The 23,148-nt window shown below is 40.9% G+C and overlaps 1 long non-coding RNA gene across 1 annotated transcript in view; it reads left to right on the top strand.

The window, feature by feature from the left end:
- The first annotated feature begins 443 nt into the window (after positions 1–443).
- LOC140256551 (uncharacterized) overlaps positions 444–23,148 on the top strand; it is a 28,014-nt gene continuing 5,309 nt past the window's right edge. The window contains exons 1-2 of the long non-coding RNA XR_011904807.1: positions 444–530; positions 22,286–22,402. This is a non-coding gene — a long non-coding RNA (uncharacterized lncRNA). The remainder of the gene's footprint in view (positions 531–22,285; positions 22,403–23,148) is intronic.

Genomic DNA, 23,148 nt, shown 5'->3' on the forward strand with positions numbered 1-23,148 from the left:
TATGTGTGTTAGAAAGATTTTTGTGGCCAACACCACGTAATACAACCAGATGCTGTCAAGCAAAGCAGTACTTTCATGGCCTTCTCACGTACAGCCTTAGCATTCAGGTCTTCTGTGTAAATGCTGCATCCTCCGCCGTACAGGCACACACCCGAACACCTCGTTGTGTCTGTCCCTCCTCTTCACTGCTCTGCACGCAGAGCTGTCAGCAGCAGGTGGGCCCAATATGGCGGCCGGGCCTCACCAGGTGAGCGCGTGCCCTCTGGCGCCTCAGCGCCCAGCCCGCCTCCCGCGCGCAGCCGTGAGGGGCGCGGGGCCGGCGGGCTGAGGGCGGTGTGAGGCCCAGCGGCCGCCTCTTCAGTTTCCGCCCGCCGAAGCAGTTCCTGCCGCTGGTTCACCTGTTTCCTCCTCCTGCATCTCCGGCGTTCGGTGGGGAAAAAGGAGAGAGCCTTTCCAGCTTTTGGCGGTGGCTGTGGAGTTAGAACGGCGTCCATGTGGAGCAGGGCTAGTTTGGGGCTGACAGGATCAGGGTAGGTTACTGATTTATTAATTGCTATATTGGGATTTTGCTGTGTGGTGTCAGGTGCTGTTTGCACTTTTATGAGCTACTGAGACGTGGCTGTCTTACAAGGTTACTGCATGTTGGAGCCCACCCTAAGCCCAGATCCAGGCACATGCCTGTTCCACGAACCAGATTCAAGGTAACTGAAGCCATTATGAAGTTAGCTGTTGTTTGACTTAGTTTTTCAATGTAATTTGACAGAAGAGCATGAGGCAACAGCAGCACTCTGCTCAGGAAGCTCACTGTGTGGGGCTGTGCTCTTCAGCTGACTGAACGTCCGTTACTCAGCAGGCCTTGAAGCGGCAAGATATGGGAAGTAGAAAGGGAAGATTCAAGATCTTGTTTGAGATGTTCAAATCTGTTTATCACTGCGTGGTTTACCATACAAAAATGGGAGACTTGTGCTCTTTTCTGCCAGAAATCCCTATCCAGTGTAACAGCAGAGCGATTCTGGTCTCTGCTTGGAGTTGCAGTGGGAGGATTTGTTGTTCTCCCCCTGTGCTGTGGTTGTTTCTGTTAACTTCTAGGCCGTAGCAATTTCTTGCATGCTTGGCACAGCAGCTGGAGAGACACTGACCTGTGTTGTCCTCCAGTATATAAGTGTACCTCAGGAGTGAGCAGTGCAAGCTTTGTCCCATAGCAGGAATTCTGATGGAAAGGAACCAATTGCAGTTTAACTGTGGTCCCTGTACCAGCGTATAGCAAGCTGTGACAGCCTGGCTATGGCTACTAGAAGTTCTCCAGCCTCCTAGGAGGTGTTGATCTAGTTGAGGAAGAAATAGTTTAATGTACCTTGCTGACTCCTACTGAAGCAGCTGTCTCATTAATTAATGCTTTAGTTTTGTAATGAAAAGGAGTGGCTTTCAGAGGGCAAAAGGTAGGAATTATCTGATAGAGAAAACAAAGAAAAGGTCAGGGCACCTTTTATTCTCTTATTACTTTCCTCTGTTACTGTATAGAAAATATAGAAAAATAGAGCTTTATTGGAGGAAAATAGTTTGCCTTATAGCATTTTAATAATATGTGTTAACTGTACTTGGAAATATGTGCCTTCTGCATTCAGCATGTTGTGGAGAGCAGTTGTACTGATCTACTGCCTTCTCATTATTGTACCATTGCAACAGTGCGATTCACCACATTGCCATATTCCAAATAAGATTAAGTTTTCTGTGAATGAAAGAAAAGCACTGGTGATTTCTTGCCATATAGTGTCTGATCTGGATTCAGCAGCTGCTTGCACTGGCAGTTTTTGCAGGTAAAAATGATGCTTTCACTCTGTGTTGTTCAGTTGAAGGACCTCCGGTATTATACTTAAACTGGTTTTTATCAGAATTGTCAGCCTGAATTTGATATGTTAATTTACATTTTTGAGGAGGGAACAGAAAGCACTGAAAGCAGGATTGCACCTAAACCAGCCTCAAATCTCAACCATGCACAAGCTACCTTCTCTTTAACTCTCTTCTCTATCAACAGAGGTGTTTGGACCCAAGCTGACTCCAAACAAGTATCCCATTTCTTGACAATTCCCAGCAATAAGTTTTCTAAGAATTTAATTTGGGGTTTGAAGTTTAATCTCACCTGCCATCTCTGTTGAGAAATTCCTGAGAAGCTTCAGCATATTGAAGAAACCTTTAAAGGCAGTCCAAAGTCTCGTGCAGATTTTAGCATGCACTGGAATGTGCCTCTTGTGAGGAAGAAGTAGGAAGAGGTAGTTTAACTATGTGGAGTAAATTCATGCTGATAATTTATTTGCCAGCTTTATTAGGATTAACTGTGGGACACCACACCAGTACCATGTTTCTCAATGTATGCACTAGCAATTTCAGAATAGTGGAAAGAAAACCCTGATACTGTAGATATGGTGTTCTACCTGCGTCCTGTAAGGGTTGTACTGTTAGGAGGCTGAAAGCTTGCTGTGTTCCCTTACTTGTAGCCAACCAAGCTTTTTTTGTGCTTAGGCACTTTGCAGTGGGAGATGAAGTTCCGCATCCTCCTCTTTGTAGCATAGGGCAAGATTTCAAGTTTCACTGGTGAGACCAGATTGACTGAAGGATACAGGTGAGATGAGAAGCGTGTACATGAGCTGGCCTCCAACCACAAGTGCACAATCCAAAAAGCACTGGTCTTTTTGTAAGATATTTAAAAAGTCTAAAAATCTGTGCACTTACAGAGGGAGGTAGAATCGGAATCTTTGGGAAGTCACTTTTCTGTGTTGGCCCCTTCCTAGTCTAGATATAGTATACTATTTTTTGTTTATTTGCTTCCTTCTTGGATAATAGTTTTCCAGGGCTCTCTGCCCGCTGCTGATGTGCTAGTTTAAGCTTTTTCAGTACTTTGGACATTGAGATTATAAATCTAGTGTTATTTAAAACTAAAAGGGGAGAGCCTTTCCATATTTGCATTGCCCCTCTTGCCTTGGGTGCCTTCATTTACCTGGGAGTGTGACTAAAGGAGAGAAAAACCATTCCTGTGTTCTGTATTAAATAGCTTTGTGCGCTGGCTCTCATTCTTTACAAAGTATTTGTTTTGAAACAGCCTTGAAATCAAATCTTATCAAGCCTTTACTTTCCTCACTGAGTGGGGGCCCCCTAAGAATAAGCCAGAGAACTAAAAACCTGTACCTGTTTAACAGGAGACAGATGGAACCAAAAAAAACTAATCTGCAGTGCTAGAAAACCTGGACTTCATTTCTTGCAGCCAGTGTTTGAGCAGCCTTTCTCTATCAGATTCCTACCTCAAGGAAGGATGGTATGAGGTTACCCACTGCAGGCAGGATGGTCGCAGAGTAATTACTGAGATTACTACAACAAAAATAATTATGCTGCTTAGATAAATTACTGTATATTTTCAAATACGAGCAGCACAGCATCCTCAGGTCAGGAGGGTCCAATTCTGACCATAACAGTGCAATGTTGTGCAAGGTGTAAAGAATAAGTGGCAAGGCTTTCAGAAATCACCCAGCTGCACCACTACCTCTACTTAGTGATGCTTGTAGTGGAAGTAAGATGTATTCTGATTTTCTGAGACAAAGAATGCCAAGTGAAAACTGCTGGGCAAAACCACACAGTGAAAAATTATGCACAATACTAACCTTTTCTGCTCAATATTCCTTTACACTTATTATTAATTGGAAGCGGAGCAGCTGGGGTTACATCATAGTTCATCTGTGAATCGGTGAGAACAGATTTTTCTGAAGGTGTGTCAGTGTCAGACTAACTGCTTTTGTTGGTGCAGTTTGTGACAAGTAACTTGGAACAATCACCGATCTGCTCTGCTTCTAAACCCAATCAATAGGGATGTGACAAGTGTGTCTGCTTTACAGGAGGTGAGAGTACAAAACTTCACAGTATGAATTACTGCACAGACTAATAGTTTGAGCCCAAAATTTTAGAGAGAATTCTATTATTTGGCCATAGAACTTGAGTTATTTTCCAGCATGGACTCCTTTTGGTTTGTTCAGTTTGGTTTTGATCACATGCTGAGACACTTCTTAAGTGAACATGGTACTGATTCTGGGTTTTCTTCACAGTGTAAATGAACTCTTTCACCTTATCTTGTAATTGCACAGTTCTCTCAGTTATCCTGTGTTATTTTTGGATTAACTGAACCTAATGTGCCATGTTGGCCATATGAAACAAGGACTGGAAGAGTAGATCGCTTGAGCCCCTTTCAGAGTTTGGGAAAGTGGATTTAAAAAAAGGAAAAGAAGAATGCAACGTATAACAGAATTTTCAACATGTTATTTCATCCCTGTGCAGGTGCAAAGCATTATGATCTGTGCATGCTGAATTAAGCTGCTTCATGTGTGACCATTGATTCTACACAGGCTTTTTTTCTGACCTGGAAAAATCTATTTTTCGTCCAGCTTTTGCTTTGGTAGAAGTTCTTAGATTGTTTAACTCCTATTTCCTTATTTTATGTGAATTATTTTTGTCTTCATTGCTGTAGTTTGATCATCTGAATTCCTTTCAAAAATCCAGTGCTGTGAGATTGTTATTTTTCTGGAGGAAACATCTCTAGATGTGAGCTCAGGGAAGAACTGAACTGGCTCTTCTATTTCTCCTCAGTCCACAGTGATTTGCTGGTAAGGATACTGTGTTGACTTAGCTGAGCTAACCTGAGGTATTAGAACTTTTTTTCCTGCTCAGGATTTGAGCCGGTGGCTTTACGGTCAGTGGCTGTCTGATATGTGCTCTGCGTAATATCACAGCCAAGTTAAAGGTGTTCTGGCAAGCGAGGAATTACCATTCTTCCTGTTGGCCTATCAAATCTGGGCTCAGCTGTGTGAGCCTGGAGTGGGAGCTGGGCTTGTGTTTATCAGAAGAAGGGTGTTCCCTTCCCTTCCAGCTTCCCTGGCAGGAAGGGCAGACAAGGGGTTTTGTTATTTTGCCCTCTGAATTGACTTGTTTTAGGCTTGAATCTAAGGTTTGGAAGTAGCCTCCATGAAAAGAAATGGGAAATGGTTTGCCGTTCATATTTTTGTTTTTCCTGCCCTGCCTAGTGAACATTTTGAACAGCCTCTTTGGTGTATCTTTTATGACTGAATGTGGAAGTGAGATGCTGCTTTGGGCTCAGATAGGAGTCCACGAGGGAAACAAATTATCAGTTTTTGCCACACTACTGGCAGGGAATATGGTATAAAATATATGTAAACTATTGTATATCACTGGTGTAGAATAAAATGAAAGATCTGATTTCCATGACTAAAATGTAAGGTCAGACAGAAGAAGATAGGTGCTGTTTTGCTTTTCCTTTACTAGTATGAAAGGAACCTTTGGTAGAGCTAAATGGGTTTGGATAGGATGTAACCAGAGGGATAATGCACACTTGCTTCTAATTACTCAGAAGCAGCACTATATCAGGCATAGTGGAATGAATTGAAGTACAGCATTCAAATGCTGATGTTTGCACACTTCTTTCACCAAACCTCTGACTGATTCATTTAAAATCAAACCTGCCAGGATTTAAAGAAGAAATTAACACATGGTGAGACAGCATCAGCCATAATAGGAGGTTTTAATTCTTGAGCTACACATAGGTGGCCCTTTACAACGAATGGTGGTGTTTAATTATAAAATAAAAATTCCTAATAAACCATATCTAAAACTTCACATGAAGCACATTCAGTCAGCCTTCATCTTTCAGGTCTTTTCATTTCTTTGTGCTCCCAAGTTCTGACTAGGAGGTGCGGAGCCATCACAGGCATGGCTAGTCAAAATGGAAAGAGGAAATAGAGGAAATGTGAGGAAAGTTTAAGGTATCCCCCTGAAGGGCCCCTTTAAGATCAGGGCTGGACTTTAATAGCTTTATGCTAATTATACTTATGAAACCCCTTCTTTTAGTGTTTGCTTCATTAACATAAGATGAAATTAAAGGGGTTATGTATGCCAGCTGTCAAGGGAGAAAGGAAAAATGAAGAGCACAGAGGATGGGTAGGCTTGAGTCTCATGTTTTGTATACTTTGGGTAAATCACATCAAAAGAGGAAGCCATATTCAGCGATGACATCAAAGCATTAACATTTTACTTGCTCACTGGGATTTAAATGGCTGGTGATGTCAGAGAGCTGTGGATCAAGACAGAGTTGTGGATCTTACCTCACTGTGAGAAGCTGTATAGGCTAGCTTTTCCTTACAAGACATTTTACAGCATTTCTTACGTGAAGGATTTCTCATGTTTCATTTATGCTAATTATGTTACCTCTCTTTTCTGGTGCCATAAATTAATAGCACCATCCACAACTCCATCCATTCTAAAAACAGCTATCAATTCAGCTCACGGCTATTCATGTCTGCTAATGTCAATGCAGAGCAAGAGCCTCTTCCTAAAAGAAATTCTGATTTTTCACAGCTCCTGCATTGGTGAAGTTAAAAACGTTCAAAAGGAAGATGTAGCTTGGATGAAGTTTGGAGTGTCCTTTTTTCTTGCCTTTCCTCTGCAAAATATGAGGACATTTACATGTCATGGTGGATTTCAAAGTCTTACAGAATCTACCAAGAGTTTCCCCCCCCTTTTTTTTTTTTGGAAGCTTTGAAAATGGGATTTTTTCATGACCTGTTGTGTTTTGCATAGCCCTAGTACTGAGCAATTGCTTAGCTTCGTATCACTTACCATAGTCACCAGCCACGTGAAGTATAATGAGTAAGTGCCAGATTCTGCACCTGAGAAGGGTGTGCATACAGGTGAGAGGATGAAAAGCTGAAGTCCAGCCCTGCAGAAATGAATCTGGGGGTTGTGGCTGATGGCAAGTTGAATGTGAGCCTGCAGTGTCTGGTGACTGATATACCCTGGGGTGTATCAGGCCTGGCAATACCACGCAGGTGAAGGAAGGAACTGTCCCACTGCACTTCACTGGCATAGCCTCACCTCAAGGACCGTGTGCAGGTCTGGGCACCACAATGTAAGAACATAAAGATCATAGTATCATAGTATCGTGAGAGTTGGAAGGGACCTTAGAGATCATCGAATCCAACTCCCAGGTTTCTAGCCCCTTGTGTAGCGAAGCGGCACTTCTACCCCCTGTGCCACAGGGGGGATTCGAACCCGGGCCCTCCAGTGCCGCAAGCAGCAGCTTATACTGAAGAGTGTACAAAGGAGGGCTGTGGAGATGGTGCAGGGTCTGGGAGGCAAGACTATGAGGAGTGGCTGAGACTCCTCGATTTGTTCAGAGCAGAGCAGCATGAGGGGAGCCACCTCATGGTGGCTGCAGCTCCTTACAGGGAGTGGAGGGCAGCACTGAGCTCTGCACTGTGACAGCGACTGGCCCCAAGGGAACCGCATGGAGCTGTGTCAGAGGAGGGTTGGGCTGGTGTCCGGAAATGGCTCTGCATCAGAATGATGGTGGGCATGGAATGGGCTCCCCAGGGCATTGCTCACAGCCCCAGCCAAGCTACCAGGGCTCGATAAGCATTTGGACACCACTCTCAGACATAGGGTTTGCTGTTTGGGTGGTCTTGCAAGGAGCTGGGAGTTGTACACTGTGATCCTTGGGGTCTTCTTCCAACATGGGATGTTCTATAGCTGATTCCTTCTGAGACAAGGAACAGGTGAAGGGCTCAATACGACACTCTGCCAAATCCACCTATGAATGGTTGTCTAATTTAAAAAGATTTAAAAAGCAAGCACTGAAGGAGTATTATACTTTATGTTAATGTAATAATAACGAGTAAGGAACAACAATGCTCGTTTGCTGCATGCTGCTGTGAAAGCCAAGGACTTGGTGTTTTTTGTTGTTGTTTTGTTGTTTTTACTTCCATGATGTTTTATTTGATTAAAAATATCAGCTTTTTTTATTGGGCTGCAAAGTCTTAATAATGTGTATAAAATTATAGAGAATCTGTCTAGATGTTTCAGAAATGTTGTATTCTAGCAGATGGTCACTCAAGGAGTGAGTTCACTTTTTTGGAAGCTTCTCTCTCTTAAGAGCATCAGGAGCCAATTTTAGTGCCTGGGGGCAAATTAGAAGCAAGACAAGTAACCTTTGCCATGGAGCTTTTGGCATTTATGAACTGCACATAGCAGCAATCCTTAAACAAATAATGACAAAGGAAGTAAGTATTCTTAAACTTCAGCATGGGTAAATAACTCCAGCCAGCAGAGTTCACATATAAGGAGTAGGAGGCAGGATAGTATTAACAACTAAGGAGCTATAGTATTACTTATAGCTGGTTTCTGCTTGTTTTGTGGTTGTGTGTGGAGCTATCTGACTAATCAGAGCTGATAAGGAGCTGAATTTTGTGGTGAACTTAACAGGAAATGAAGTCATCTGCATGCATGAAAACCAGCCGGAAAGTGTTCAGACAGGGATTTCTGAGTGGCTGATGAGGTCAAAGGTGGGAACCAAATACGGTCAGATTTGATAATCCTGGAACTTTGATTGTTTTGAGACTCCCCTCCCAAACTGAAGATGAGCAGGGGCTGTGAAATTTGTCATTTTGATTCTGTTGTAGTTAAAACCGTCCTTAATTCCTTTAGAAAGAGGCAAAAAGAAAGTCTATTTGGAATGCACTTTTGAATTTGGAAGCCTGTCCTTTTGTCACTCTTCAAAAGACAGAAAAACCAACAAAGTGCTGCAGGTATTGGGATCCTTAGTCTGTAAGGCAGGAAGAACCATTTAACCTTCTTGTAGGACGTATAATATTTTTACTTCTGCACTTCAAAAAGAGGAATGAAAAACCTTACAGAATCAGAAGTTGTGTGCAAGAAAATGATCACATTAATGTTAGATTTAAATAGGTGTACCTTATACAGTGTATATGAAATGAAAATCTGCCTGCTTTCACTTGTCACGTAATTTACAGAAGCTTTCAGCTCATGTTATTCAGTAGAGCAACTGCTGGAGGTAATGAAAGACTAGTAAAATGCCAACTCTAAAAGCTCCTGTGATGTTTTAAATGTGAATTCTGAATTTAAAGCTAGCGAGAGATAAGGGATTGCTGAGCAACTGTGAAAGGACTCAAGCAGTTTTACTATAAAAGCTCCTGAGATCTCTCTGTGGAGAACTTCTATTGTGTCTGTTTGGAAAGTAGTCTGAAGTATCTATCCTGATGCTCCTTCAGTAGCTGGAAAGCTTTACGAGTGTAAGTGCATCAGTGAATCTGTTTTCCAGTATGTAAAGTCCTTCAAAAAACAGAGGAAGAAATGTGCTGCACAGACCTTGCCTTGATTTTATTTTTTATATTTTTGGGGGGGAGGTTACTGGTCATGATCTGCTTTATTTCCAATTGCAGAGGATTCAGTGGTATCTGGGGAAAGGACCCATTCTTCAAAGCTGTAAAGTACTGAAGAGAGGGTCTGCCTCAAGGAACAGATGTAAACACCAGTAGAATTAACTTTTTTCTTAAAATCAAAAGAACTGACTTGATGCTGTTAGCAAACAGGCAGTCAAGGAAGGGAGATTAGGTTTTTAGCAGCCCAGTTCAATGCCAGTAAGTAGCTGTTGTTGGTTGGGATGAAGATGACATAACCCTTAAAGACAGAAGAGTTTTGCAGATGAGTGTAGTTCATGTAGAGGCAAGCTAAGAAGCTGAGTAGGCAAGTAAAGTAAATGTTGGGCTGTTAGTTCAGAGACCTGTGTGAATGGTGTTTGCTAACACAGAGGTTCCACATTGCACCTCAGTCCCCTTTTTCCTATTATATTCCTTAAGGCTGACTCTGGATTTTGAGCTTTTGAAAAGTGCAGGTAATTTGCAGAAGGAAAATTAATTGTATTCAACGGAGGATTGCTATGGGATCCTCCTTGATTTCAAACAGCCACATTCTTTCAAGTTTGGTAATGTACTTTGTGATAATGAAAGCAAGTAGCTCATTGTGTTGGTATGAGCAAGGTGTAATGCAAATAGGCATTGTGCAAACATTGTCAAACTGCCAAAGCAAATTATTTCAGGTTAATCCTAGCACTCTATAAAAGCAGATTTATAACCAAGGAGGAGATCATTGTCTGAAAACCTTAGTGTTGTTATCTGTAGTCCTCTTATCTGGAGATCTTCCCAGAGAGCAAAACGTATGACTGGTTTCAGGGCAGGATCTCTGCCATGTCGCTTTGACGGGGCCCATGTAAGTACTAATCAATAGATTCAAAGCTTTAAACCAAGCTTAGTGTTGTGTTTAGAAGCTTCCCAAGCTGAAGGTGTAGTAAACCATTAGGGGCAACCAGTTTCCCGATGGTGCACATTCAGCATCCCCTTCCTTAGACCCAGCATTTTTCAATTGGTGGAAATGGAAAAAGCTCAGAGAAGATGAACATGCTTCCTGTCAATCAGTGCACTTGCAGCCAGCAGGCCGTCTGCAGAAGAGTTTTCCAGACTAGAATCACTAGTATGCTGGTACGTGTGTGTTAGCAAGCTGAAGGCCGTGTTATTTAGAAACATGATTCAGTTGATATCAGGAAGTCTTAGAGTTAATGTTAGTGTTCTCTACTTGAGTAGAGAAGCATTTTGTAACTGATTTACTCTTCTGTTTGGTCACATCACTAACCCCTCTGCTTATTATCAGTGCCTGAACGTGTGGAATCCCTGGAGCTGTAATAAAAAAGACCTGTTGAGCATGTAGAACTGGGCAAAGCAGAATTGCTGGAAAACTGAGACCCCTCCCTGTATTTGCAGAGCAAGCATCTCTTGTAATTAATAAGTGTATTTACTAGTCATAAGTCTTTGATAAGTAATGCCTCAACCGCTCAAAACTTTAAGGTACAAGTCATTCCCCAGCATTAAATGAGAAGCCTTGATCTGAAAGACTTTGAGTGAAGGAAGTAAATGTTTCAAATGTATATCTCAGGTGTTTGTTTTTTGTTGTTGTTTTTTTTTTTTAAACAAATACCTGGAGTATGATAGGGCTAGAAGGATGAAAAGAGCATTAACTGGGCTTTCAGGCTGTAATGTATGTTACCCACTCCTATTTCAGCTGCTATTGCAGGGGCTCTGGTTTTGGCAGAGATTGTCTCCATATTCTTTTTATGTAGCTTTATCAGCAGTAGATTCAGGAACTGGACACATGAAACTTGTTGGTGATCCTGTAGTGTACATCTGCCTCCGGGTCTAACCTACAGGATGTTACCAGTTAGCTATTGCCCCAGCCAGAAAAGCACTACCTCTTTAGTTCAGATTGTGTAAACTCATGCATTTAGCTTGGGAGAGTGATGTGCCTGGACTGCTGACAACATATCTGCTGTGACAGAAACAAAAGGCGTAGCTGCGCACTCCTATTTATGCCACCTAGCTCACACATACTTCCTTTAATTCATAGAATCACAGAACTGAGTTGGAATGGACTCTTAAAGGTCATCTAGTCCAACTCCCTTGCAGTGAACAGGGACATTTGCAGCTAGATCAGGTTGCTCAGAGCCTGGTCCAGCTTGACCATAAATGTGTCCAAGGGGAGTCATCGAGCACCCATCTGGGCAACCTGTTCTAGTGCTTTAGTGTAAAAAAAACTTATTCCTTATGTCTAGTCTAAATCTCCCCTTCTCCTGTCACAGAAAACCCTGCTGAAGAGTCTGTCCCCTTCTTATTAAAGCTCCCTTTCAGGTCCTGGAAGGTCACTATAAGGTCTCCCCAGAGACCTGCCTTCTCTCCAGGCTGAACAGCCCCATCTCTCTCAGCCTGTCCTTGCAGGTGAAGTGTTCCATCCCTTGGATAACTTTTGTGTCCCTTCTCTGAGCACATTCTACCAGGTCCATATTTCTTGAGTACTGAGGACTCAACATCTGGACACAGCACTCCAGGTTAGGTCTTACCAGTGCAGAGCAGAGGAGCAGGATCACCTCCCTCAACCTGCTAACCACACTTCTTTTGATGCAGCCCAGGATATGTTTGGTTTTCTGGGCTGTGAGGGCACATTGCTGGCTCATGTTCTGCTTGCCTTGAGCCTTGGCAATTCATGATATGTCTGTTATCATATTTCAGCGTGTCTCTAGGAAATTAAGTAAACCTTCTGCAAAAATTGGTACTACTGGAGTGGAAGTAATTTGATAAAGTCAGCAGGTCAGGTTACGGAAAATACTTATTTATAGTTATATGCTCACTGCAGGGGCTGGCTGTTTTTTAAGATGAAGGATAATCAGAAACTGAGTTATTTAATAGCTCTGAAGTATAATTTATTTTTTTTGTACAGCTTTGCATACATGAAATTTTTGAATGAGAAATCAGTCCTCTCAGCTGCCTCAGATATCGCTGAATCATTAAGACTGGGGACGATCTCTAAGACCATCTAGTCTAATTGTCCATCTGCCACTAAACCATGTTCCTTATTGCCATGTCTGTGTGTTTCTTGCCTGACCGCAATTCAGAGAGGAAGTTTTTCTTGATCTCCTACCTGGACTTACGCTGGCATGACTTGAGGCCAGTCCCTCTCATCCTATTGTGACATATAGAATCATAGAATCCTTAGAGCTGGGAGGGACTTACCTGAGCAACCTGTTCCAGTGTCTTACCACCCTCACTGTAAAATGACAAATATCATATGATGTATGCTATATTTTTACAAATGTTTTGATTTTCTTGAAAGAAAGGAATTTTGGCATTGAGTTCTTAAAATGCCCTTCTTTATTGCAGTTGGAAGTCACTCTGGTTGTCACTCAACAGGTATCTGTTGGCTGGTACTTTCTCCTTTTCATCCTCAAGGACACTTCCCTACTCCTTCCACCCATACTTTGTCATTCTTTAGCAACACTTGGTCACTTAGGGCATATTGGTTCCTTGCCATGTACATGTGTGTCTACAGAGGGAATTAAAACTTTAAGCTCTTGCTGGACAGTCTGATGGAAATAAATCTACACATGTAGTTCCAATGTCCTTGTTGGTGGGTATGTGGAAGTTTACACTGTTGTAGGGGTTTCAGTCTCTGGAGCTAAAAACCTGCTTAAATATCTCAACCAGGGGTGATAAAGACTTGCAGGCTGTTGTTTGCTATTGGCAGAAGAAAATGCCTTTTTTGCTAAACAGTGTAAAACCTGGACTATGTCGGTTTGAGTCATTCATCTCAGTGCTGCTGTCAAATTTAGTTCCACGTTTTGTCTCAGTGGAGTCCTGTAATCTGTATGTAACTGTGCTGTATAAAATGAGGTTGCTTAAGCTATCCGTCCTTCAGGTAGCACCTTCAGGTAGCAAATGGAGATGTCATTAATTTTTGCTAAGACTGGAAAGGTGAGAGGACTATATCTAGCTGGAGCAGCAGGTGAGGCAGAACATAATAACTTAGAAGGGATCTTTTCTCTTAGCAGACAATGTCATTTGAATCTGCAATAACCAGAAGTAATTGGAATGATCGTGAAGTGGTGGGACAAAGCTTTCATCGGCATCACCTGATCACTGGCTGCTCTGTCCACAGATTATAAAATTTATTGACACACATTACCAAATTCTGTAATGCCCCTTGCTATTTACTGCTGTCTCTGGCTTTATTGTTATCTAATGATGACCAGGTGGTTGTTTAGCTAAAAAGCTTTTCTGTGATATCACCTTTGAGAAGGAAGCTAACTGTATGCATGTGACTGAGCTGCTAATATCCCTTCCACTCAAACAACTTGGTCTGGAATTTGCAGCTCTACTTCCAGGGAACTGGGTTTTATTCTCAAGTCTGTCCATATTAGAGATCATAGCATAGCCTGAACAAAGGTATTGACAAATGTAAACAGTTCTCTTTCTTTGACAGTTCCGATTGCCATATTCTTTATCTTTGTGTGAAAATTGATTTTTGTGCATTGATGAGAAAGCAAACATCTGAAAAGATAAAGATGTTAATGATAGGAACAAGAAGCTGAAGTAGCCCCCACAAAGCCTAGATTCCAGAGTGCCAAGGTAACTATTCAGAGCTTGATAGAACACCTACTAAGGGCAAGTCACAATCCATTTCCACAGTTTCTTTGAGAAACAAATGTTTCATGAGCTGTGTTGCACTGGAGATGAGAGAACCACTTCTCTCTTGTAGAACAGAATGAAGAATGGGCTGGTTCTGAGGGAATCTTGAACTCCATTTAGTTATTTATTACTAATTGAATAGCTGCACAACCAATCATTTGTATTCACCACTGATCAGCTTTTAGAAGAGAGTTTGATGGCTCTACATCAGTCAGTTAGCAAAGTGTTTTTCTTTCTGATAGATGTGTTTGTGAAGGGAAGGATAAATAAATGAGCTAGCAAATAGCCCAGTGTGAAAGAGGTTGGATGGAGATTAAGGGATAATGAGCTGTAACAAAGTGGTTTCTGTTTGTGTTTGTATTGTTGCATTTTTGAAGAAAATCAGATTTTTAAAGAAGAAAATAAAATATTCTGTTTAGTTTAAATCAATAAATAAATCTGCTTTTGCAGGAAGTGTTGGCCTAGCAGAACAGCACATGGCAATTGAGAGAAATGCCCTGGGCTATAAAAGTCTGCTTTCTTTTCTCAGCTACAGAACATATAAAAAGAAACCACAGCTGCCATTGCGAGAACTGACTTCAGATTTGAAAATGTTCCTGTTGTGAAATGCAAGTTACACAAGAAAAGAAACATGTTTTTCGTACTCTTAGAATCAATTCTATTGAAGTCCTTCTTTCTAATATTTTGGAAATCTAAACAACTTTCTGCATAGACAGTAATGTGAGATGCTGTTATTTTTTTACCCTACGTGAGTGTGATAGAAGCTATTTGTTCATTTTTCAAAATTAATCTCTATGAGTTTTGCACAACTGTTTCCATATATTCTCTCTCAAGCTACAGGGTATGCAAGTGCACAAATTTCCAGCACTCCTACCCTGCAAGTAGCATGATTCTAATGCATCTGTTAGTGTAGAATCCAGCAAAAATATTTTGCTTAAGCCAATTCCTGTTCTTACTTTCCTTTTTCCCTTTTTCTTTTCCTAAACCAGCACTCCAGAGAGCACTCCAGAGAGTGGAATTTCCTGATGGCAGGGCAATATTATATCCCATTACAAGTGTTCCACATGTTCCATATTAGGTGAAAAATTTCTGCTGTCAGAAACAAATTTCCACCTGTTGCCTTTGAAAATGCTGTTTGTCTGTCAAAAGAGACAGAAGCCCTACTTCATATTTCTTACAAAACCAGAGATTTGCATAGTGTGGCTCTAAATCCCATCTTTATTGACATCTGACTTTGGCATTCAGCTTTGGAGTGATGAAAGACTGAGCATGTAGAGGTGTGACAGAAATGGGAACAGTGAGCTTGCAGCATTTTGTAGATTTAAAAAGCTGAAAGTTTTCTCTTGCTCTTTGCTACGGTATTTGCTGCGTGTTCCCCATGGGTGTAAGGATGAGCTTGTTTCCATTAAGAACACGTTTAAATTGAACTAAGGATCTTCTCTTATTTTTGCAGCAGTCCTTATGAGGTATCTTAGAAGAATCCTATCATATGCTCGCTTAGTACGAACAAGTAAGACATGTAAAACAGAAGGGATATACTTTGGTGACAAAAATCAAGCCTTTGAGATAGATAGTTGAGTACTTACTGTCTGCAGTAGCATTACGGAACTTTGATTTAGAGGACAGCAGTAAAAAATTGTTCAAACTTACGTAGAAGCAGATTTCTAACACCTGGAATGTAGTGTATGTGTATATACGTGTGTGAGGAGTGCTTTGAAAGTAATGCCTCCTATTTTATTATGTAGGCCCATGACATCAGAGGCAGATGCTGGTGGTATGGCAGAGGAGACTGAGCCTTGCCATCAATGTTCTGGAAAGATCCAGAGGAGTGGATCTGGTTTATATAAGGAAGGCCTATTCTAAAAGCCTCATTCCCTGAATATCAACCCAATAATGACAAATGGTTTATCTGGAGTCACCGTCCACTGTTCTGAGATGCGTTACAGTCTAGGAAGTGTTAAGCCTTTGTACCTACCTAGCAAACAGAATAGCAGCAGTAATCAAATAGACAAATACATAAACAGTAATATTGCAACTGCACTGATCACAGCTTCCCTACAAAGCAATTCATTACTTGACTGATGCTATTCTCAAATTCATTTTGTTTTAATTTTTAATAGAGTTGCAACTACCTAGGTATTTTAGAATGTAACACTAGCTTGTTATTTCTGTTGTTCTAGGCTGAGTATAACTTCTAGTTCCCTCAAGTAGTAGCAATGATTTTATACTCTTTCACCCACTAGGGGCTACTTTTAGAACTCTATTTCTGAAGAGCCAGGCTAAAATTTCCTTTGGTTAAAGACTATATTAAAACATTCCAGGATGCTTTTTTTTCTGTTTGAATGTCAGCAACACGCTTGGTTTGATGCAAAGATGTGTGGGTTATGCATTTCCTGCCTGTGTCTCACTGAACTATCTAAACACTGAATCCTATCCTGAGATTCTCTGAAATATGAAGTCCTTCATCTACAAATGACCCTCATGTTATTCTTTTCTAGTCATAACGTCTGTTTAGCATGATCAAAACTGAGTTGAATTTTGGACTTGAGAAACTGAATGACTGCTGTGGTGTGATCTTCTGAGTTGTATTGTCCCCCAGTCATTAGGTGTAATAGAATTGTCTTTCCATAGCAGATGTGATCTCTACTTTCTGAAACTTAGGAAAGGAGCTGGAATAGATAAATGTTGAGGACGTACTCTGTGTTGTACCAGTGAGGAGATGACCTGCTAGAGAGGAGCTCTGTGGAGTGCTTATTGCAGGGAACCTATTGTAGCAGGGGGGGTTGGATGCAGTGGTCCCTTCCAACCCCTGCAATTTTGTGATTCTGTGATTCAGTGGCCAAGATCAGCCATTATTCCCAATAGCATATACTTGTTTCTGTTCTTGTTGATCTTAAGTACTTTTCATGATGCTGAGAGGCAAGTCTTTTGCACGTGCTTGGTCATATATATAGTATCATGGAGTCCATGTCTTCAGGCCAGCAGTAAGATTGTACTTTGCTGATTACATGGTTAAGAATATTGCAGCAGACCTCCTGAAGACCAAAACAGTATTTCCTTTTCCTGGTATGGGAAACGAAAAAGTCAGATTGTTCAGGACAGAGCTTTTACCTTAGAAGAGGAATAGACTGCTCTCCTGCCTATGGTCTAAGAAATAATAATGCACTATTATACTTAATGAATTAGTGTTTTGAGCAGGGAAGCTATTAGGTCCTTTACTACAAAACATGGTAAAGTTTACAGTAGACTGACTAGCATTACTTCAATTTTGGGCCAAGTACAGGAATAATTTCACTCGTTTCCAGGTTGATGCTGTGATAGATCAGGTTCTGTGTCTCTGTTATTAAATAATGTTCTAATCTCTTTTTCCTTGTTACAGTTTTGTCTGCAGATTTTGATTCCGGGTTCAAGTAGTGCTTGAAGTAATGTAAGGCTTATTTTCTCATTTTATCTTCTTTTCCTGAAACAGATGAAGATTAATCCTGGCCAGGATCAGTAGCTAGGGGAGAAGGCTAGATGTAATGTAAGGTTATGTTTGTGGTATAGAGTTCCTGTGTTTGCAGGCAGTGTGTTATGTAGGGTAGAACAGTCATTTAATGATGCAATTTAGATCTCAGTTACAGCCTGCGTGAGACAGTTGTTGATGTTTCAACATTCTTTGTTTTGCACAGGTGCAATAGGGCATCTGTTCTTCAACTTGGATGCAGGAATTTCTGCAAGGGAAAGTGATAGATCAGAAGAAATTCTATAGGTTGACATCTTAAGTGCCTTTGCCTGGGTGCTTCTTCAGTACTCCTTTTCTCTTAGATTATTATGGCTATGATCAAGCTTAAAGCGATAAAGGAAAAGTTATATCAGTAACATTACAGTAAGAGCAAAAATGCAAAACAAAACTGCTTCTCTTGCACCTCTCATTGTAAGAGTGAGACACAACTCTCTGAGTTGTGTCTGAGAGGCTTAGATACCTTCTATTGCCAGTAGAAGGACTTTTATGAAATGGCCTTGTGCCTGATTTCAGATCATGGCTTTATCTGAGAAGTTGCAGCAATGTATCAGTGCAGGAATGAACGACAAATATACCTAACTCTTAGCTTCCTAATGCCAACCTTGGCTGTCCAGTCTACAAATCTCTTCCACAGACAAAGAACTTTTTTCTGCCATTTTAGCAGTCTGTGATCCTTGCGGACACGGGTTTTGTTCCTTTTCAAAAAATACAGACTAAAAGTAGCAAGATGGTCCTTGTGCTTCTTAATCAAGTGGGTTAGCACAGCATGAAAGGAATCCTGTCTCAGAGCAGGTTGCTGGCCCTTGCTGTTGTAGTGATTATTCAGAACATCCTAATGTTGCCTGCTTGGTAGGCCTTTCGTGAAATTAGCTGTTATTCTGCCTTGTCCATAGGTAGTGTCAGTAACCTCAGATTTTATTTAAATATATGAATGTTCTGGAATCCATAACTCCTGCAGCAGATGTGACAAAAAGTCAGGCTTTCAGGAATCACAGAATTGAAGGAGTTAGAAAGGGCCTCAAAAGATCATTGAAGGAGTTAGAAAGGGCCTCAAAAGATCATTGAAGGAGTTAGAAAGGGCCTCAAAAGATCATTGAAGGAGTTAGAAAGGGCCTCAAAAGATCATTGATGGAGTCCAGCCCTCCTGCTAAAGTGGATTCCCTTCAGTATTAATTTACACTTGCTGATTTCCTGCTTTCTCGCTCTCGATCCTATAGTGCTGTTCCAACCAGAAGTCCTCTTGCATGTAATCAGTAAAAAAGGAGAGGTTTGTTACTCTGTTTGTTACTCAGACCTGCGTCTGTGTTGTGAGTCCCATCCACAGTGAAACAATGCTTTGTCACCATAAAAAGGACAGACTGACTTCAGTTTTGTTCCCAGTGCTCATTTGCAGTTGTCAAATTTATTCTGCCCCGTTGTCTTAAATTCTTTCCAATACATTGTAGCAATATAGCTTAAAAATGGCAAAGGTCATGGTGGGTTTTTTGTTTGTTGTTCTGTTGGTGGTGGTAGTTTATGAGAGTATCTTGTTCCATCTCTTGGGAGGTTATTTTAAAAATTACAAAAAACAATAACCTTGAAAATAGAAAGGGAGCACTGGTACGATGAAAAGCAAATTATTTATTGCAAAAATACTACCAACGTTTGTATGACCCACGATAGTCTGGAAAGGGAAGTTAAAGATGCAAGTTATCCTTCCCTCTTGGTTTTTCCTACTTCACTGTAACAGTGATTTATGTATCTGCTGTCTGAGCCACAAATGGGAAAAAATGGATTAGAGCGAGATATCACATGGCAGAAAATCAGTTCTGCTGCTGATATTCCTGTATGTAGGCAGAACCTCAGGCCAGAGTCATGCCAAGTGCGACTTCTCACCCAGAGGATTATGTAGCACTGGAGCACCACACATCAGTGCCAGTCTTAAGCAGACTTTGCAGTCAAATGTAAATCTAGGCATTTGATTCCCACAGATTGCCAAGAAGCTTATACACATGCTGACTGTGACTGCAAATATATTTTGAAGCTTTTTACTGTCGGGAATACTTGGGAAGGAGTATCTGTCTTGTTGTCTATTGGGTTTTATGATAATCAATTCTAATAATAATGGGTACTGTCTATTATTACCTTGAAGCAGTGAACTGAAATGAAGCCCTATAATGAATAAAAATTTAGTTGGAAAGAATTCTTTTGTTCTCACATGGGTTCGCTGTCATCTCCTGAAATGTTATTAATTTCCTTTTGGAAATTGCTACAACAATCAAAGCTTGATATTTTTGCCAGGCATTTGGTTTGAATAAACAGCTGTATTGATTTACAGAGATGCTGGGCCTGCTGCCAGTTGTTTCTTTGCACTGCCACTATAAGTATGAAAGGATACCTGACACAGTGTGCCCTCCACTAAGCTGTATCTTGTCTGCTACATCCTACTGTATTCGCTTTCTTTCTGCTTGTGAAAGCTGGCTGACTATTAAAGAATGTAATGATTTATGGTGTGAAAGCTGGAAGTGGCCAGCTAGTTCTTGGCTTGGTTCTTTTCATCCCAAACCCACATGTTTCTCAATCCCCCCATGGGGATCCCAAGCGTTTCCTTCCGAGCTGTTTTAAGCATGAATCTGCTTCTCCATCTCTGCTCTTTAGATTTTAAAAAAGAAAATGCCTGGAAAATGCCTTTCTTGGAGACATTCCTTCAGGAGTCTAGATGAGAGCAGAAACTATAATTAGAGTGGAAGGCTCTGACTGAAGATTTAATACGTCTTTCCTTAAACAAGCAATTTTGACACTGCGAGTAGTTAAAGTTAGGGCAATGCTGTCTGTAAAATCTGTTTAGAAGCTAGCTGAATTCAGTATGTGCCAATGGTGCCAACAAAGCCAGCTCAGTTGTGTTTGTGGGATGTGATGCCATAAGAATGTTGGTAGCATCGCCCAGAGGCTTTCTCCTGCCAGAGAGGCAGTGAGCTTTCAGTGCATTAAATGAGACGGTCCAAGAAATGACCTGAGCATTTCTGAGACCCCTCAGTAATTTAAAACACAACCTGTGAATGAACAAACAGCTGGTTTTGGACATAGATGGGCATCAGGAAGGTATGGTACATGGAAGCTACTGAAGAAGAACTTTGTTGAGGTTCAACATGTTAAGTGCAGACAGTAGCATCTTTTTTCTGTAGTGGCAACTGTCTCTTTAGAAAACAAGTAACCTGAGGAGATAAACGCTGTAATGCAAATGTAATTTACGTTAACTTCCACCAAATTCTGGCATATGTTCAGTTAGTAAAGGGAAACAAATCTTTATATTCTAGCAGACTTGTGATTAACAGTCAGGATTGAGGTCAGATTGCTAATTGTGATTAGTTAGTTGATTCTGCACTTGGAACTTTCTTTGTTTCATTCATTTGGACCTTTCAGATGGGCAGGCCTGGCCATCTGCAGAACCTTGCAGAATTTCTCAGAAGTGCCTGTGCCTAAAGCAACATCTCCATTTGTATTTTTGTCAGCTGATTCAGAAGTTGATTTTTAAGGTGGACAGTGTGCTCTTTGCTACTCTGCCAATGGAAACCCTCAATCTAGTTGACATGTTTTTCAGTTGCTTCTGACACTAAACTATGGTAGAAAAGGGCCTAGAATGTTGCAGCGGGATTTTGAGTCTGTGGGCTTGTGGGGATTTGCTGTTCCACTAACAGCTTGCCTTTATCCTTATTCTTTGTGGAGGCAGGAAAGAAAAATCTTTTACAAAGATTCTAATGCCCCCTGCTTCCCCCCTGACTCCATCCATGTTATACTCTTCACATAAATGCTTTTCTGATCAGCAGTTGCAGTTTCCTGTGATGAGTGAGTGCTCTCTTCCAACCTTGAGCTTAAGTTTCTTTCCCTATGACTGGATGCGTGGAAGAAAGCAGAACAAGGTGCATTTATAGAGGGAGTTATTCTGATATTTCCTCATCTCTCTCTAATCTGTGTTTTAGACATAATCTAGATCAAAGGCAGTGATTTTATGTTTACTAACAGTGGGTTATTTTTTCGCATGAGTTTGCATAGTTGGTTTTGAACCCTTAAACACGTGTTCCCCAGACCATGTGGCAATGAGTTCAACACTATCTCCATGTTGCCAGAAGATGTGAGCCATGAATAGTATACAAATCTTTCTTGATCCTCACTTTCCAGCGTCTTATTTGCATCACAGTGAATTTGCTTTAATTTCCTTGGTCAGACTGAGACCCTGTTGCTGGGAAAAGGAATATCACAGCTTTTCTTTCCATTGGCAAACAGTAGACAGATTGAGGCAGCAGCTGTGGTCTTACATATGTAGAGCTGGAATAAAGACTGACAGCAAGCAGGAGGGAACACCTCTGCAGGGATGCAGGGAGTCATGGCATGACAAAGAAAACTAAGTACTATGGCATTGCATACACCACGTACAAAGAGTACACTGTACACTGAACTGGATCTGCTCAGCATACTGACAAATACTAGAATGTAGCAGTGCTCTAGGGTTCTCGTGGTAACTGGAAAATAACAGGGAGACCATCAAACACATTGTCAGTGTGATAAAAATGAGGATAAATATGAACTGTTCTTCTGTAACTTGTAGTTTCTTTCATTTTGCTTAGTGCCTCCTTCAGGTAAGTGCAAGGGAATATGAAATGCATGTTCTGTTTTGTGGTTGTTTGTTTGAGGTGGGTTTTTTTTTCTGTTATTTTGCAGACATCCTTCTCTTGCTTATCCCAGACCACTATTGGTCTAGGGAGTACAAGTGAAAAAGCACTGGTATAAAAGTGTGCTTCTTTACAAACATGATAATCAATTAAAAAAAAAATGGTATGATCCTGAGATTCGTAATAATGTGGTTTCTGTTCCTTTTATTCTTTAGAATTAACTTAAGCATTTCTGACCATCTCCACGATGCTGTAATCCTTGAGCCCCTCCAGCTACTTACAGATCGTATTTTGGAATGGAGCCTGAAGACTGAGGGATCCTCCACATTCAGGTATGAGCTTTTTTTTAATGCTGACATTGCTCATTTACCCAAGTTTTGTTACAGACAGCAAATGCTATGCACTGTCTTAGATCAATATCTTGATAACCAGTCCAAACGATCCATGTTTTCTAACTTATCTCTTCAGATAAAGATCTCATTTATGACTGGGAATCTTCACAGTGTAACAGAACAAATATGCCAAAAGATAAGTAATTATCCTCAAATAAATGAATTGCTTGTAAGTTGACTTAAGTGTGTCAAAGGGATTAAGTAATGCATTGTTTACCACCATGTTCATATTTCTATATTGCTGACACTGAAATGAGAGGCTAGTTAGTCAAGCAGCTAATTCATAGTTTTCCTAAGAGTGAATGGATGAACCTTTTTTAGCTTCAAGACAATCAAGTTGAACAGATGCATCTCTGAGACATTTTAATGGACTTACAGATCTATCTAAATTCTCTCCCTCTCTTCTGACCTTGTTCAAAACAGAATCTGTATTATGGTCTTCAATATAAAGTTATGTTCCCAGCTATATTCCCCCCTTTCTACAGCTTAAAAATGGGCAATAGTACGTTTAGCCAGTTGGCATCAGCAGCAAACTGCTTGAGATGTCTTTTTTTCCTATGCTGGATTTGTGCAATTATTTTTACTAGCTGTGCCAGTTGTGTCTTCTGCTGTATATTGAGAAGTCATTTGATGACTGAAATGTAAATGTTAAGCACTGAAAAAAATTGGCCTCAGTGAACTGATCA

Source organism: Excalfactoria chinensis, chromosome 10 (genome assembly GCF_039878825.1).
Source record: "Excalfactoria chinensis isolate bCotChi1 chromosome 10, bCotChi1.hap2, whole genome shotgun sequence".
Taxonomy (NCBI): Eukaryota; Metazoa; Chordata; class Aves; order Galliformes; family Phasianidae; genus Excalfactoria; species Excalfactoria chinensis.